The sequence below is a fragment of the Pogona vitticeps genome, chromosome 3 (genome assembly GCF_051106095.1).
Source record: "Pogona vitticeps strain Pit_001003342236 chromosome 3, PviZW2.1, whole genome shotgun sequence".
Taxonomy (NCBI): Eukaryota; Metazoa; Chordata; class Lepidosauria; order Squamata; family Agamidae; genus Pogona; species Pogona vitticeps.
Genome location: NC_135785.1, coordinates 33,757,281 through 33,774,296, shown reverse-complemented (window position 1 = coordinate 33,774,296; position 17,016 = coordinate 33,757,281). Strand labels below are relative to the sequence as shown.

Genomic DNA, 17,016 nt, shown 5'->3' with positions numbered 1-17,016 from the left:
GTTAGACTCTTTTCTGCTAGGAATGGAGAGGAAGGCCTGCCTACCAGCAGGGGCTTCAAGAACAGACAGGTGATTACAGGTAGGGGAAGATATGGTGCTGGTACAGCTCTTAGTCGTTCAAGAAGAATGGTGAACAGATGCCTGAAAGTTGTCCATTGTTCCGGTGCTGCTACCACCTGCCAGACTCCAGGTAGCCAGCTCAGTCGTCCCTCCACTCTAATTTTGGTGCTGTTGAATATCAGATCTGTATCCAATAAAGCCCAGCTAATACAAGATCTTATTCTGGAAAAGGATGCAGATTTTGCTTGCATACACCCCCCCCCCCCGGTTATGCTGTCCAGTACCAGGGTAAACTGGAGGGTTGGGGTGGGGGAGTTGCCATTGTTTATAAGAATACCCTTGACGTTGTCAGGCTCTCTACCATGGCAATGTCAGGTCTAGAGGCCCTCTGCGTGTCAGTTGAGGCCAAGGATCTTGCTGGTATACCGTGCTCCCCGCAATCCAGCCACCTCCTTACCGGAACTAACCAATTTCATCTCCGCAGCTCTGTTGGGATACCCGAGACTGATTTGTCTTGGGCGATTTCAACATCCATGCAGAGGCGGAGGTTATCAGTCTGGCTCTTGAGTTCTTGGAAACCACGGCGTCCTTGGACATGTCCCAACATGTTAATGGCCCACACACATGGGTGGCCACACTTTGGACCTGGTTTTCTCCTCTGAGCAGAAAGAGTGTGGCCTGATGGTGGCTGACCTTTGGTTGATCCCCTTATCATGGTCGGAAAATCAAAAGTGGAGGCCATCCACCGGGATCTTGCACCCTATTTGAAAACAGTGGATTGAGCTGAGACATCCAGTGCAGTGCCTTGTCCGTTGAGAATTACTCAGTTTCAGCCTATGATGTCTGCAGAGGTGGACAAAGTCCTTGATTGCTGTCAAGCCACCACCTCCTCCCTTGACCCTTTCCCAGCCTGGCTAATCAAAGCTGCCATGACAGTGATAACTGAATGGGCCACTGAAATAATAAATGGGTCTCTTCTTGAGGACAAGGACTTAAGGAAACGCTCATTAGGCCCATTAGAAAGAAACCGAGCTTGGCAGCGGACAACACTGGCAATTTTAGGCCTGCCACCAATGTTTGTTTTCTCAGCAAGGTAGTTGAGAGGGTGGTGGCCGACCAGCTTCAGGATCTCTTGGATGAAACTGATGCCCTAGATCCATTTTAGACGGGCTTCAGGCCGTGCCACGGCACAGAAATAGCATTGGGTGCCCTGCTGGATGACCTACTTAGGGAGGCCCACATGGGCAAAATGTCCTTGCTTGTCCTCCTTGATATCTCAGCTGCCTTTGATACCGTTGACCATGGTATCCTCCTGGGGAAGCTCTCCAAGTTGGGGGTTGGTGGCCTCACTCTCGCTTGGCTCAGGTCCTTCTTGGAGGGCCATCCTCAGAGAGTACAGCTTGGGGAGAATGCATCGGCCCCGTGGTCCCTCAACTGCAGGCCCCCGCAGGGTTCGAGCATCTCCCCAATGCTGTTTAACATCTATATGAGGCCATTGGGGGGAGTCATCCGGGGATGTGGAGCTCCGTGTCACCAATATGCTGATGACACCCAGCTCTACATCTCCTTTTTTCCATCTGCAGTGGATGCCCTTCCGTCCCTTGGGTGCTGCCTGGAGGCATTCTCCTGCAGTGGTTGAACTGCAGGTGGGGAGCCCCGATGTCAGTGGTTTGGGGAACTCGCTCTTTTTTTGGGGGGGGATGACTCTCACCACAAAGAATTCGGCTGGCAATCTGGGAGTCCATCTTGGCCCAGCTCTTACCATGGTAGCGCCCGTGGTTCAGTCTGCCCACTTACCATATTTTTTGCTCCATAAAATGTACTTCCCCCCCCCAAATAGTGGGGGAGAAAGTATGTGCGTCTTATGGAGGTTCATACTTAAAGGGTTCAACCACCACCACCCAGAAGCCCCCCACTGCCTTGCTAGGCCTCTGAACTAGCACCAGAGACTGCTTGCTGTTTGGACCTCACCATTCTGCACTGCTGGCTTTCTAGGATGTGCTTCCTGGAGCCCACCTGGAAAACCAGCAAGGCCAACTGGCCTATGGCAGCAAGCCGTGAAAACAGCCAAGGACAAAAGGGGAGAGAGTAATTCTAGAAAAACCAGGGGAAACCACAAACACAGTCCTCCACTTAGGCAGCTGATTTTCCCACATTTGGGGAAATCACAGGGGTCAGCACATCCAAAGTGCAATAGATGAGCCTCACCCTGGGAATAGCACTTTGATGATCATGGTATCTCCCTGCCAGGTATGAGTTGGAATGGCCTCTGAACCTCCTGCCCCTTTCTGTGCCCTGTCCCCCAAAGGTATGGTGACACCCCCGGCTGCACCTCCTGATCAGAACAGGGCTGCACAGCCCCAGTCCCGAAAGAGGCCAAGAGAGCTACTCAGTGTTTTGGGGTGCCCCACAGGACCCCCATCAGGGGCTGGATGTTCCTCCCACAATCCTCCAGTGCACAGATATTAGCATGCCTAATATGCGGGGAAGGGAGGGAAAGCAGGGAAATTCAAACTTTCAGTTAGTGAAGAGGCTGCTTGTCTGCTTCCTTGCTAGTCCAAGCAGTTAGAGAGCTGGGAGAGAGACCTGGGGCTGCCCGGTATTGTCGTTTTAAAATGTAAAATTTCGTTTAAAAGCTGTTTGTTTGGGGTTAGTGTTTGGGTGAAAAGGTGCTCTGTTTGAGTAGAAACCTGCTTGTGTAGAAACGTGCATACTTGCTTTAAAAGCTGCCTAGGAAGAGTTCAGACCAGCGCCGATCAGCTGTTAGGTGGGGAGAGGGGAGGGGAAAGGAGCAGGAGCAAAGAAGAGCACAAAATGGCTGCCGTCTGCCGGCTGCCTGCTGGCTTTTAGCTGTTTGGGGCTCTTTTTTGGCTGTTCTGGGTCTACCAAGGCACTGTGAAGAGCAAGGCTCAGTCTACAGTACCTGGTAAGTGACTTTCTTTTAAGCTTTTTGAAGTTTCTGACCTTCCCCCCCCCCAATAAAAATGCATTAATTAATTTTCATTGCATTTCTATGGGAAATTTGGATTCAACTTGCAAACTTTTCAACTAGTTCTGAGCATCTAATAGAGAATGTATTTCCAAAGGGTGTTGCAGCAAGGAAACTAACTGTGCCTCGTGACTTCTAACTGGATTACAGTAACTGCTTCCTGATTTCAACGACTATAGTTTGTATTCAGTTTTTTTGGCTCATCAAGAACATTGTTCATGGCTTTGTGTGGCCTAACCTGTTCTGCCTTGCATGCTATAAACGTTCAATTATGTCAGAAAATGGAGATTTGGTCTTATGCTGAGCATGTGCTACTGCTGGTGAATGGGATTAGGTTAAGCTTTGAGTTGCTGTTCTTTTGCATAACCTAAAGTAAATAAGGAAAACCAGCTGTTAAATAGCTTAATTCCACTATTTATCCTCCACACAACTAAAAGGGACCTCTCAATGCAGTGCCAAATCAGTCAAACCATTTCTAACTGAATATAGGCTTGAGCTGTAGCTGGGCAGAGTTGCACAACAATCTCATCTGTCACTGAGATATTTCTATAAGCATGGGGAGGAGGTGGATGAAAGGAAATCTAAAATATAGGTAGAGCGGTATAAGACTTATCACTGGCTGATAATGATCTATATTAATGCCACTGTTGACTGCTGTTCACTTTACAGGGTTCAAATGTTATTCTGTTATAGTTTATTAAATATTTATTACACTATTTGGTTCAGAATATATTTTCCCTGTGTTCCTCCTCTAAAAATTAGGTGCGTCTTAAGGTCAGGAGCGTCTTAGGGAGCAAAAAATACGGTACATCTTTGGCGGATCACCCACCTAAGCCCCTATCTAGATATGGGGGCACTCCCCACGCTGGTCCATGCGCTTATAGTTTCAAGAATAGACTACCAAAACGCTCTCTATGTGGGGCTTCCTTTGAGACTGATGCAGAATCAGATGGTCCAGAATACGGCAGCAAGGCTATTAACAGGGATGAAAAGATTCCACCATATTTCCCCCACACTGGCTACTTATCCACCTCCGCATTGATTTCAAGGTGTTAATCATTACATATAAAGCCCTTAATGGTTAAAGACCTCGATATCTGGCAGAGCCCCTTCTTCCGCCTAGTTCTACCTATATCACCCGCTCCAGTCAGGCTGGACAGCTGAGGGGTTTAATGCTAAGAAAGGCCTGGTGGAAAAAAAACAAACAGAAATCGGGCCGTCTCAGCAGTGAACAACTTACTTGTTGAGATCCGCCTGGCTCCCTCGTTGAGGGCCTTCAAGACTAAATTGAAGACATGGCTATATAGGCAGGCCTTCCCTACATCCATTACCTAGCCTATCTCCCCTTTCTTCTTTTTATTTTCTCTCCTTCTTCGTCCTCTTCTTCTCCCCCTTTCTTTTATCCTCTCCCATCTTGGATTAATCTGGATTTTATCTTAGTTTATTTTTATATTATATGTAAACCGCCCAGAGTAGACATGTTTTAGATGGGTGGTATATAAACCTAATAAATAAACAAATATAAATAAAATAAAACTTCCAGAAATCCTGGCCAGCAGAGGTGGTGGTGAAGGCTTCTGGGAGTTGTAGTCCAAGAACATCTGGAGGCCCAAGGTTGGGGACCACTATGTTAGACTACACAGGGAAGTCACTGAAATCAACGAACATCAATACAGCTTTTACAAAAAAGAAGAAAGTCTAAAACAGTGGTTCTTAACCTTGGGTTACTCAGGTGTTTTTGGACTGCAACTCCCAGAAGCCTTCACCACCAGCTGTACTGGCTGCGGTTTCTGGGAGTTGCAGTTCAAAAACACCTGAGTAACCCAAGGTTAAGAACCACTGGTCTAAAACTCAACAAAGCCTGGCTCCCAGCACTAAAAAATACAGCCTGCAAAAAGGTCAACGAACTCTACCCAGCCACAAGGACCGGTGATCACTGCACACAAAAAACTAGCTAACGACACTTATCAACCACAGTAACAGATCATCTCCCCCTTATCACATCAATACATCCATAACAAAAAACACCCTGATCACCATAACCACCCAATCTCCTGAAAAATACAAAAAGATGATCCCACAGCTACAAATACTCAACACACTACATCACACACTATACCAGAACACGGACAGAATTTTAACACTAGTCCTCTGAAGATGCCGGCCATAGAGACTGGCGAAATGTTAGGAAGAAAAACCTCCAGGCAATGGCCAAACAGCCCAAAAAACCTACAACAACCAAAGATGCATCCCCTCAAAATGTACTAAAATGAAATAAATATGAAAAGAAATGTCATGCACATCTCTGCAATCAGGTTTTATTATATAGGGAGACTGCCTTTTTATTATCCACATACATTGCTTTTCAGTTTATTGAAGGCAGAATCCTGTTAGTTATTACTGCATGTACAAATATCCTTTGTGTATTTACCGTACTTTTCGCTCTATAAGATGCACTTCCCCCCCAAAAAAGTGGGGGGGAGTCTGTGCGTCTTATGGAGCAAAGCTGGCGATTTTGCCCCCACTGGCCCCATGGGATGTGGGAGGTAGCCTCCCAAGAGTCCGAGTCTGCCTTCCAGAGCCGTTGGGAGGCTCCCCCACCCCCCCATGGAGCCAGTGGGGGTGAAATCGCCACCTTCTGGGACTCTTTTGAGGCTTGGGAAGCTTCAGAAGAGTCCCTGAAGGTGGCAATTCCACTCCCTCTGGCCCCGTGGGGGTGGGGGAGCCTCCCAAGGGTCCGAGTCTGCCTTCCAGGATCCTTAGGAGGCTCCCCGCTCCTGCCACCCCCCCATGGGGCCAGTGGGGGCAAAATTGCCACCTTCTGGGACTATTTTGAGGCTTGGGAAGAGTCCCTGAAGGTGGCGATTTCGCCCCCTCTGGGTGAGCCTCCAAAGGGTCCTAGGGTGTGTTCCATAAGACGGATCTCTTCATAAGGCTCACCAAATTTTTAGGAGAAGAAAACAGATTATTTTTTCCTGTTTTATTCTCCTAAAAATTTGTTGTGTCTTATGGAGGGGTGCATCTTATGGAGCGAAAAATATGGTAGTTGTTTTTCTCCTCTCTGTGTGGCAGAAAGGTATTCACTGCTCCTTGCACAAACTGAAAACCCACTGCTTTAAATGAGGGGAGAGACAGACATGAACTGCTGGTTCGGTGGTTCATGCCGGTTTGGCAGTCAGTCCAATACATGTACTACAGTTCGAAGTCCCACTCCCTCTGATGACACCTTTGCCTGTAGGAAACCATTCTGTCTCTCCATATTCTGTCCTAATTTAGCTTCTTGTTCACAGTACAAATCCCCAATATGGTATTCCAATAATATCCCAGTATGGGAAATACTGTTGAACCTCACGTCACTGATGAAAAAACTTGATTTTATTTGGACAATGTTATATTGCCTTTAGATTCCAGACAAAAGCTAACACCTTTCTTAGAGTTTTAAATCCATTATACTGCTGTCCTCTAAACCTGTGTTTCAGTAAGGCTAGTATTTTGTTTTGGATATGTTTTGTTCCATGTGTAATGCAAAACAGAGCCATCTATCAGTTCAGCCAAAAGGAGGAGGAGAGGAATTTATTTATTTTATTTATTTATTTATTTTATTTATATCCCGCCTATCTAATCAACCAAGATTACTCTAGGCGGCTTACAACAATAAACAACAACAATACGGTTAAATAAATCATACAAAGGAAAAATTACGACAAGATGAGAGGAAGCTAAGGAAGAAAAAGGAAGGGTGATCAGGAATTAATAAACGGGAAAGCCTGCCGGTACATCAAAGTTTTTAGTTGTTTTTTAAAAATACCCAGTGAGGGAGCCGCGCGAATGTCAGGGGGAAGGTTATTCCAGAGGCGAGGAGCCACCGCCGAGAAGGCCCGATTTCTTGTTTTTTCTTTCCGGGCCTCCCTCGGCGTTAGGCTCCTCAGCCTCACCTCCTGACTCGCGCGAGTGACACGGGTAGAACTTGGTGGAAATAGGCGTTCCGCCAAGTATCGAGGCCCCAAGCCGTTTAGGGCTTTATAAGTAAGCATCAACACTTTGAAGTCGATGCGGAAACGGATGGGCAGCCAATGCAATGCGGCCAGGGTGGGCGAAATATGTTGGTACCTTTTCACACCACTGAGTAGTCTGGCCGCCGCATTCTGCACCACCTGTAATTTCCGCAGCAGCCTCAAAGGCAGCCCCACGTAGAGCGCATTACAGTGGTCTAATCTTGAGATTACGAGCGCATGCACCAACGTAGTGAGCGCCCCCACCTCGAGATAGGGCCGCAGCTGGGCTATCCGCCTAAGGTGGTAAAAGGCCGTTCGGACAACCGACGCCACCTGGGATTCCATGGTGAGCGCCGGGTCCAAATGGATCCCCAAGCTGCGGACCCCATCCTTGGCGGGGAGGGTCGCCCCCCCAAAAGTGAGGAAGTTTCCCAAACACCCGACTGTGGGAGCGCCCACCCTCAGTACCTCCGTCTTGTCCGGGTTCAGCCTCAACCCGTTCTCCTGCATCCATTGCAGTACGGTCCCCAGGCAGCGCTGAAGGGACAGAACGGCATCTCCTGTGGTAGGTGGAAAGGAGATGTACAGCTGAGTATCATCAGCATACTGATGACACCGAGCTCCACATCCCCTGATGACCCCACCCAGCGGCCTCATATAGATGTTAAATAGCATTGGGGAGATAATCGACCCCTGTGGAACCCCACAATTGAGACTCCACGGGGCCGAGACATTCTCCCCAAGCTGTACTCTCTGGGGGCGGTCCCCCAAGAAGGAACGGAGCCAGGCCAATGCCAGGCCACCAATTCCCAACTCGGAGAGCCTCCCCAGGAGGATACCGTGGTCAATGGTATCAAAGGCCGCTGAGATATCGAGGAGGACCAGCAGGGACACATTGCCCCTGTCGGCCTCCCTCAATAGGTCATCACACAGGGCGACCAATGCCGTTTCTGTACCATGGCGCGGCCTGAAGCCCGACTGAAATGGATCCAGGGCATCTGTTTCATCCAGGTGCGCCTGAAGCTGGTCGGCCACCACCCTCTCAACCACCTTGCTTAGGAAAGAAACATTGGCGACGGGCCTATAGTTGCCAATCTCGTCCGCCGCCAAACTTGGTTTCTTCCTAATGGGCCTAATGAGTGTCTCCTTGAGGGCAGATGGAAATCTGCCCTCAAGGAGGGACCCATTTATTATTACAGTGGCCCATTCCGTTGTTATCGGCCTGGCTGCTTTGATTAGCCAGGCCGGGCAAGGGTCAAGGGAGGAGGTGGTGGCACGACAGCGATCAAGCGCCCTGGCCACAGTGTCAGGCGTGACTGGCTGAAAAGAATCAAAAGTTACCGGGCAAGACGGAGCGCTGGACATCTCAGCTCGACTCACTGTGTTCAAATAAGGAGAGAGGTCCCGGCGGATGGCCTCCACTTTTGATTTAAAAAATGCTGCAAATTGGTCAGGTGTAAGACTAGGGGGAGGCCCATCACCCGTACCAATTCCGGATAAGTCGCGCACTATACGGAATAATTCCGCCTGCTGGTTGGAAGCTTCGCTTATCCGGTTAGCGAAGTATGCTCGACTGGCAGCCTTTACCTTGGACAGGTAAAGGTTAGTGGCGACTTTAACAGCAATCCAGTTGTGATCCGTCGGGTCCTTTCTCCATTTGCGCTCTAGCCGTCTCCTTATCCGCTTCAGCGCCCGGAGGTCCTGGTTAAACCAAGGAGCCGGGCGGGCTCTGCGTTGGAGAGGGCGCTTAGGTGCGATCGTGTCAACAGCCCTAGCCGCAGCGGCGAACCAGCTGACGGTCAGAGCCTCGGCAGGAGCGCCAGCCAGGTCAGTCGGAACTCCTCTCATGGCATCCTGGAATCCATTCGGATCCAGTAGTCTTCGAGGGCGGACCATGACAATCGGTCCCTGCTCCCTGCGAGGGGGGAGGGCCATGTTGAGGTTACATTTTATTAGGTGATGATCCGACCATGACAAAGGGACCGACTCAAGGTCAGTCACCATCGGACCACTCTCGCTCCCACTGGTAGAAAAAACCAGGTCAAGTGTGTGGCCACCCACGTGGGTGGGGCCGTTGACATGTTGGGACATGTTCAAGAAGGCCATGGTCTCCAAGAACTCAAGAGCTGGACCGGAGATCTCTGCCTCCGCATGCACGTTGAAGTCCCCCAAAGCCAACAGCCTTGGGGAGACCAACAGTGCTGCAGAGACAAAGTCCACCAGCTCCGGTAGGGAAATGGCTGGGTCGCGGGGAGCACGGTAACCCAGCAAGATCCCAATACCGTCCCTGGCCCCTATCGACACGTGGAGAGCCTCCAGACCCGGCTTTACCACCGAGGAGCGCCTAGTAACCTCTAGGATGGATTTGTAAACAATGGCAACTCCCCCCCCCCGTCCTTCCAGTCTACCCTGGTGTTGGACAGCATAACCGGGCGGACAGATGAGTGCTAGGGGGGGACCCCCCTCTCCGCCAATCCATGTTTCGGTTATGCATGCCAGGTCTGCATCCTCCTCCAGGATGAGGTCGTGAATTACCTGGGCCTTATTGGGTGCAGACCTGGCATTCAACAACACCAGGCGTAGAGTGGAAGGCTGGCTGGACTGGCTGCCTCGATATTGAGGGCTGGTCACGATCTCAGAACAATGCACAGCCTTCAGGCATCTGTGCATCGTTCTTCTTACACGAGTAGGGATCGTGGCCACGCCATATTTCCCTCTACCCGTGACCACAGAGATATTTTGGGGTCCCTCACTGGGGTGGCAGGCCATCATTTCCGTGTCAGAAGGGGGAAGGGAAGGAAAGAGGAAAGAAGGGGGGGGAAAGAAATAACAAAGGAGGGAAGAGGGAAGAGGAAAAATTAAAATAATGTAACTAAATCAAATAACAGAAAAAAAAAACTAATCATATAACAAACTAATCATATAACAAAGCATAAAAATAATATACATAAAATAAGTAAACATAACTTAAATACAATTAATAATAATATCAAAGTAAAAGTTAAAAATAATAATGATAACAATAATAATAAATAAATCTAACTACAAAAACCCAAACTGATTAGGAATCAAAGGTAAATTGATTGATGGCATATGTTTTCAGCAACAATTATTCTATGAGATAGAAACTGCTGCTAATAATAAAAACCATCGCAAACAATTCTGATCCATAAAGTCTGATGGATGATATGGGGCAATACTGCATTACTGTTTAAACATTTTATTAAGTGAACAAAATTTTAGTGCAGTGTAAAGTTTTGTTATACCTATTAATCAGAGCAAGCTGTTTGCCTTCCACTTTGTCTTAGCGTCTATCAGTAGCGTCTATCAGAATGAACTAGGGGAGAGCAGGAGAGCTATATTTATATTTGGGTCCATTCTTAAAATGAATCAAGCATGCAACTATAAATACAAGTCAACGGGAATGGACAGTTTCCTAATGGCTAGGTCATCACTTTGCTTGATGATGAGAATTTCAACATATCTGTTTGAGAGTCATTATCTAAAAGGCTCTTATCAAAACCAATAACTACATTTATTTATTTATCCTTCAAGCTACTGTAATTTATGTAAAAATAATACTAGAACATAAACTATCAAGACATTTTATACCTACTGTTGTCTAGCTATTGTAATAGCTATTGCTATTACTATTACATGTTCCTCCTCCCCACACACAAAAAATCATCTGTGCTATTTTTTCACAATCTGATGAATCAAAATAGCCACTCACCTTGTGTATGAAACTCCTCCTCAAGTGAGTAAGCATGGTTTTAGACAAGCCATGACCAATGTTTCCTTCTACCAGAATTATCTATTTCATTCAAAGACCTCTCAATAGCTCTGCATTTTAATCATGCATCTGGAGTGCAAACCAGAAGCACTGTGAGAGGAAACATGAATCACCCATCTTTCACATCTAAAGGCCCGATCCCAGTGAAAGCTTTCCATGGTCAAGATCCCTTACAGTACCTTGGTGCATTTAGGCAGCCTAGAACCTAACACATTTTTATGGACCAGTACATTTTACATATTTTTCTAATTTAAAAATGCAGAGTCATGCATTGACGGTATTGAAGAAACACCATGAGAAAATAATTTGTCTAGCAAACCACGACGGATGAGATACTGGAACTCAAAAACTGTCATTCAGATAATCTTGTCCTAAATTCTGTAAGCTTTTTCAGATCACAACTAGCACTCTGAATTGTGTACAGAGACAGCCTGGTCACCAATCACATGGTAAGGTTGGACCAGGATCATTATTTGTTGGCCTAAAGTTGAGCACACATACTTCCCCTTGTCAACAGTCTGGCTACAACAGTGTGAACAATTTTCCAAACCCTCTTCAAAAGCAAGCACACAGAGAATGTGCTTAGTATTTAAACAGTAGAAGACAATTATAATTGAGATAATACATGACAACAGCTAGTAGCCCCAGCCATGTCTCTGGGTGGCAGACCGCCATGGCGTGATATATGCCCATATGGTCTCCATGGAAGTGCCATTCCTTATTGAACCCCCAGCTGTCAACATGGGGAGGATGTTGGTTGGCACTGGGGGGCACTTGAGTCTCCCACTGATGTGTGATCTATTCCCAACACTGGGCCAACGATACTGCTGCAGTAACCAATAAAGCTGTGGACTTTCATCCAAAGAATTGTTTGTTGCAGTTCTTTGAATAATCTCTTCTTTCTGCTGCCCAGGTGTGTTCAACTTTAGGCCAACAAATAAAGATCCAGGTCCAACCTTCAAATTATTTGAGGTCTGGATTAGTAAACTGAGATTAAGCCATAGCTCAGTGTTTGGAACTAATGGGAAACTTCTGTTTAAACTAGCTGTGATCAGAGTGCCAGTTAAGTGAAGAGACAATGAAGAAAACAGCCCCAATATAACTATATATTTGCTGGGAGCCAGCCCTGTGTCATATAATTAGATTAAAATTTGGTACTATACATGGGATACTTATAAAGTTATCAAGGAAAAGCACAACACTTCAAATTTTGAACTCTTTACTTTTCATAAGATTTTAGCCAAGCTTCTAAATAGAGGAAGTTACCATGGCTAGTATACAATAAAACCCACTTGTTTTAATGCATTATTGCAAACAGAAGGTTCTTGAAACAATTCTCTCTCTAATACAGACTTTAAAATATTTACATTGTGCTTGTGGACACATAACAAGGCTCTAGTGTCATGACTCAGTTATAGTGCCCACACACAATATGTTGTCTGATATATTTTCCTGTCATCTCTTGGCCAACTTTTAGATAAAAGATTGATACATTTAAACTTCCACCTACAGCAATGTTGCCACTCATTTACAAACTATCCTGACTATATTTCCCCCCACAATCCATATGGTAGCAATTTCAAATGCAAAAAAGGAGCTGGAATCTGTTTTTCAATATGACATTTGCTAGTCATAACTGCTGCAAAATGTTTGGCTTCCAGTTATTAATTGCACTTGTAAGTATTATCTTGATTTTTAAAGAGGAATGCAAATGCTTATTTGTTTGGCACGTATAGTAGTACCTCAGTTTACAAACACCTTCGTTAATGTAATTTTCGGTTTACAAACGGAAATCCATTGAAAATAATGTTTCCATTTATTTATTTATTTATTTATTTATTTATTTATTTATTTATTTATTTATTTATTTATTTATTTATTTATTTATTTATTTATTTATTTATTTATTTATTTATTCATTCATTCATTCATTCATTCATTCATTCATTCATTCATTCATTTTGCAATACAAAGCAAGTTCCCCCAGGATGCATTGTGCCTGGAGGTTTATAGCGCTGCCCCCATTCCTATGGCAAACCGGTTTTCAGTTTATGAATTTTTTGCATTACATAACATCCCAGAGAACTCATAAAATTCGTAAACTGAGGTACGCCTGTATAAACAACCTCTGCATACTTCTAGATGTCTTGGTTCAGTTCTCTAATTCATTCTGGAGGAATCCTTGGGAGATTACAGGAACTATTCCTGAGGAGGTCTATGCCATAATCATGGAGTTTCTGAAAATGCTTAAAGATGGGTTTCTGTTTTCTAAAGAGATAACCCAGAATTGATCCAGCCCAATTAACCTGGGCAGCAGAACATGAGAGCCTTGCTGGATCAGACCAAAGTCTTGTCTGTAAATATCTAGTTCAGTAAATATCTGTTGTGGCAGTAGCTAGCAAAATCCTCACAAACAAGGCAATCTCCCACTCATATTCCCTAGAAACCCTTATTAAGATAACCCTTATTAAGAAACCCTTAAGGTAAAATAGAGCCATCATAATAAGCAGCTATTTGTAGGCTTATCTTCTGTGACTTTATTAATCTCCTTTTAAAGTCATTGTCTCTTTTTTTCAAAGTTAACAGTCCTAAACATTGCAAAATTTTCTCATCAGGAGGTACTGCATCTCCTTGATATTTTCTGTTCTTTCCTGCACCTTCATCAGCACTACAGTATCTCTCTCCAGTAATATACCGTCAATCCTTCTACAAAATCTTCCAGCACTATAGTTGAATATCAGGAAAAACTTCCTAACTGTTAGAGCAGTGAGACAGAGGAACCAATTACCTTGAGAAGTGGTGAGTGCCCCAACACTGGAGGCATTCAAGAGAACCTTAGAAAATTACCTGGAAGATATCCTTTGACCTGTATTCCTGCATCGAGCAGGGGGTTGTACTTGATGACTTTATAGGCCATTTCCAACTTTACTATTCTATGATTCTATGATCTAAGACAATGCTTTTGTTCTGAACCAGGCAAAAAGCTAATTTATCTCAATGTCCTCTTTTCTGCGATGACCATCCAAATGCCCCTGTAAAGACTAAAAGGTGGGGAAAAGACAGCAGTCTACCCCTGATAAAGTAACTGAAATTCAGTAGCACATTGCATCTGAATCTGGAGATCCCATTCATCTATTATGCTAATAATCACATGGTGAACATGCAGGAATAAAAGGAAATCGCATGCTGATTAGTTTCTAGTCATTTACAGTTCCTTAAACACACCCCATATTCCATTCCACTTCCTCTGTGTTATGTCACACTGCAAAATGATCAACAGAATCCATAATCGAGCAATGAACAAAGCAACAAGCTCAATTTTATAGGATTACAAACAAGGCAGAAAAGGTGTCTCTGAAAGTTCTAAATATAAGCATGCAGACATATTTTTTGCAAGATCAAAGCCCTACACTCAATTCCATGCATCTCCATGCAGAAAGATCTTTGTTAGCAGTGCTGGGGGGAAAACATTTCCCAACATTGTGATAATCTTTAGAGAACCACTCTTAATATGAGTGACGAATATAGAATGCAACTCTCAGAAACCCCGGCTAGCACAGCTGGTGGTAAACGTTTCTGGGAACTATAGTCCAAGTTGGGAACAAATGGACTAAAACAATGGCATGTGTGATCAGTTACATCAATACTAGATCAATTTTATCAAATCTAGCAGGAACATTTTGTACAAAGATGGACATGATAAAGGACAAAAATGGTAGGGACCTCACAGAAGCAGAAGACATCAAGAAGAGGTGGCAAGAATACACAGAAGACTTATACCAGAAAGATCTGGATGTCCCGGACAACCCAGATAGTGTGATTGCTGACCTTGAGCCAGACATCCTGGAGAGTGAAGTCAAGTGGGCCTTAGAAAGCATGGCTAACAGCAAGGCCAGTGCAGGTGATGGCATTCCAGTGGAACTATTTAAAATCTTAAAAGACTATGCTGTTAAGGTGCTACACTCAATATGCCAGGAAATTTGGAAAACCCAGCAGTGGCCAGAGGATGGGAAAAGATCAGTCTACATCCCAATCCCAAAGAAGGACAGTGCCAAAAAACGCTCCAACTGTATTCGTGAAGGCTTTCATAGCCGGGATCCAATGGTTGTTGTGGGTTTTTCAGGCTCTTTGGCCGTGTTCTGAAGGTTGTTCTTCCTAAAGTTTCACCAGTCTCTGTGGCCAGCATCTTCAGAGGACAGCATTGAGCACAGAGTGCTGTACTCTGAAGATGCCGGCCACAGAGACTGGTGAATTGTTAGGAAGAACAACCTTCAGAACACAGCCAAAGAGCCCGAAAAGCCCACAACAACCAATGCTCCAACTACCGTACAATTGGACTCATTTCATATGCTAGCAAGCTTATGTTCAAAATCTTACAAGGCACACTTCAGCACTATCTGGACTGAGAACTCCTAGAAGTACAAGCTGGATTTCAAAGGGGCAGAGGAACTAGAGACCAAATTGCTAACATGCGCTGGATTATGGAGAAAACCAGAGAGTTCCAGAAAAACATCTACTTCTGCTTCATTGACTATGCAAAAGCCTTTGACTGTGTGTACTATAGGAAACTATGGCAAGTCCTTAAAGAAATGGGAGTGCCTGACAACCTTATCTATCTCCTGAGAAATCTATATGTGGGACAGGAAGCAACAGTTAGAACTGGTTATGGAACAACTGATTGGTTCAAAATTGGGAAAGGAGTACGACAAGGCTATATATTGTCTCCCTGTTTATTTAACTTATATGCAGAATACATCATGCGAGAGGCTGGACTGGAGGAATCCCAAACCGGAATTAAGATTGCCGGAAGAAATATCAACAACTTCCGTTATGCAGATGATACCACTCTGATGGCAGAAAGTGAGGAGGAATTAAGGAACCTTGTAATGAGAGTGAAAGAGGACAGTGCAAAAAATGGTCTGAAGCTCAACATCAAAAAAAAAAAAAAAAAAAAAAAAAAAAAACCTAAGATCATGGCCACTGGTCCAATCACCTCCTGGGAAATAGAATGGTCCATGGGGTCACGAAAAGTCGGACATGACTTAACGATTAAACAACAAACAACAAATAATTAAAGATTAGTATTTTCATAAATTTTTGTTCATGAAATGAACAGAATTCTTTGGCAGCTTATGAAAACGTGGTTTACTCTTCTACAGTTGGAGATTCCACAATGGCCCAGACCTCCACTTTTCTCTCTGTATCTTCAAAGTTTTTCGTTTTGTGTGAGAGACCCATGATTCCTTTGCCTTCATTTTCTTTGTTCTGCTCTGTTTCTTGGCAATTTTAATAAATTTCATTTAAGTACTTTCTGGTGCGATAGCACTTCACTTCTGAGAGGATGAAGAGAGCTCAGATTCTGTTTCTGCTTCTTAAATTAGAAGTATTTTATGGGGGGGGGGTCCCCTTGCTACCATAGGGAACTCAAAGTGTGTATTACCGTATCATAACTTTATAAAAAGAATAATCTCTACTAACATAAGAAAAGTTATTCACCACAAGATCTAAAATGGTTTAAAGTGGGTTCTCAAATCATGGTTTCTGATAACTATGGTTAAAGGGATATCTAAATTCAGCTGGTTCTTGCTCCAACTTTGGAGACATTCCATTTACAGTTGAGAGGTCTGATCTGGCCACAGTGACACATGCCCTAGTTACAACTCCGTTGGATTACTGTAACACACTCTACATGGGACTGCCTTTGGAAAGTGTTCAGGAACTCCAAAGCGACCAAAATTCCACAGCCAGATTGTTAAGTGGGGCTGGTTACTCCTGTTACAACAGCTCCACTGGCTGCCAATCTGTTTCCAGGCACAATTCAAAGTGCTAGTTTTGATTTACAAAGCCCTAAACAGCTTGGGACCCAGCTATCTAAAAGACCGCATCTCCCTCTATGAGCCTCCCCGGGCATTAAGATCATTGGGGAGGCTTTTCTTTCAGTCCCACCAACCTCACAGGTGTGCTTTGTGGGAGACACAGGAGGGGGCCTTCTCTGCCGCTGCTCAGAGACCCTGGAACTTCCTCCTACGGGAAGCTAGGTTGGCCCCATCTTTGCAGTTCTTCTGCAGGCAAGCAAAGGCAGCATAGAAATATTTTAAATAAATAAATTTAGAACTGGAGTACAAAACTGATGGGAAATGAAAGCAAACAAACCATTACAAACTAAACTTTACCTATAT

The 17,016-nt window shown here is 44.8% G+C and overlaps 1 protein-coding gene and 1 pseudogene across 3 annotated transcripts in view; both read right to left on the bottom strand.

The window, feature by feature from the left end:
- The window catches only part of PID1 (phosphotyrosine interaction domain containing 1), a 143,595-nt gene that overhangs the window by 36,227 nt on the left and 90,352 nt on the right, over positions 1 to 17,016 (bottom strand). The window lies entirely within an intron of this gene.
- LOC144588511 (U1 spliceosomal RNA) lies at positions 2,165 to 2,318 on the bottom strand (annotated as a pseudogene).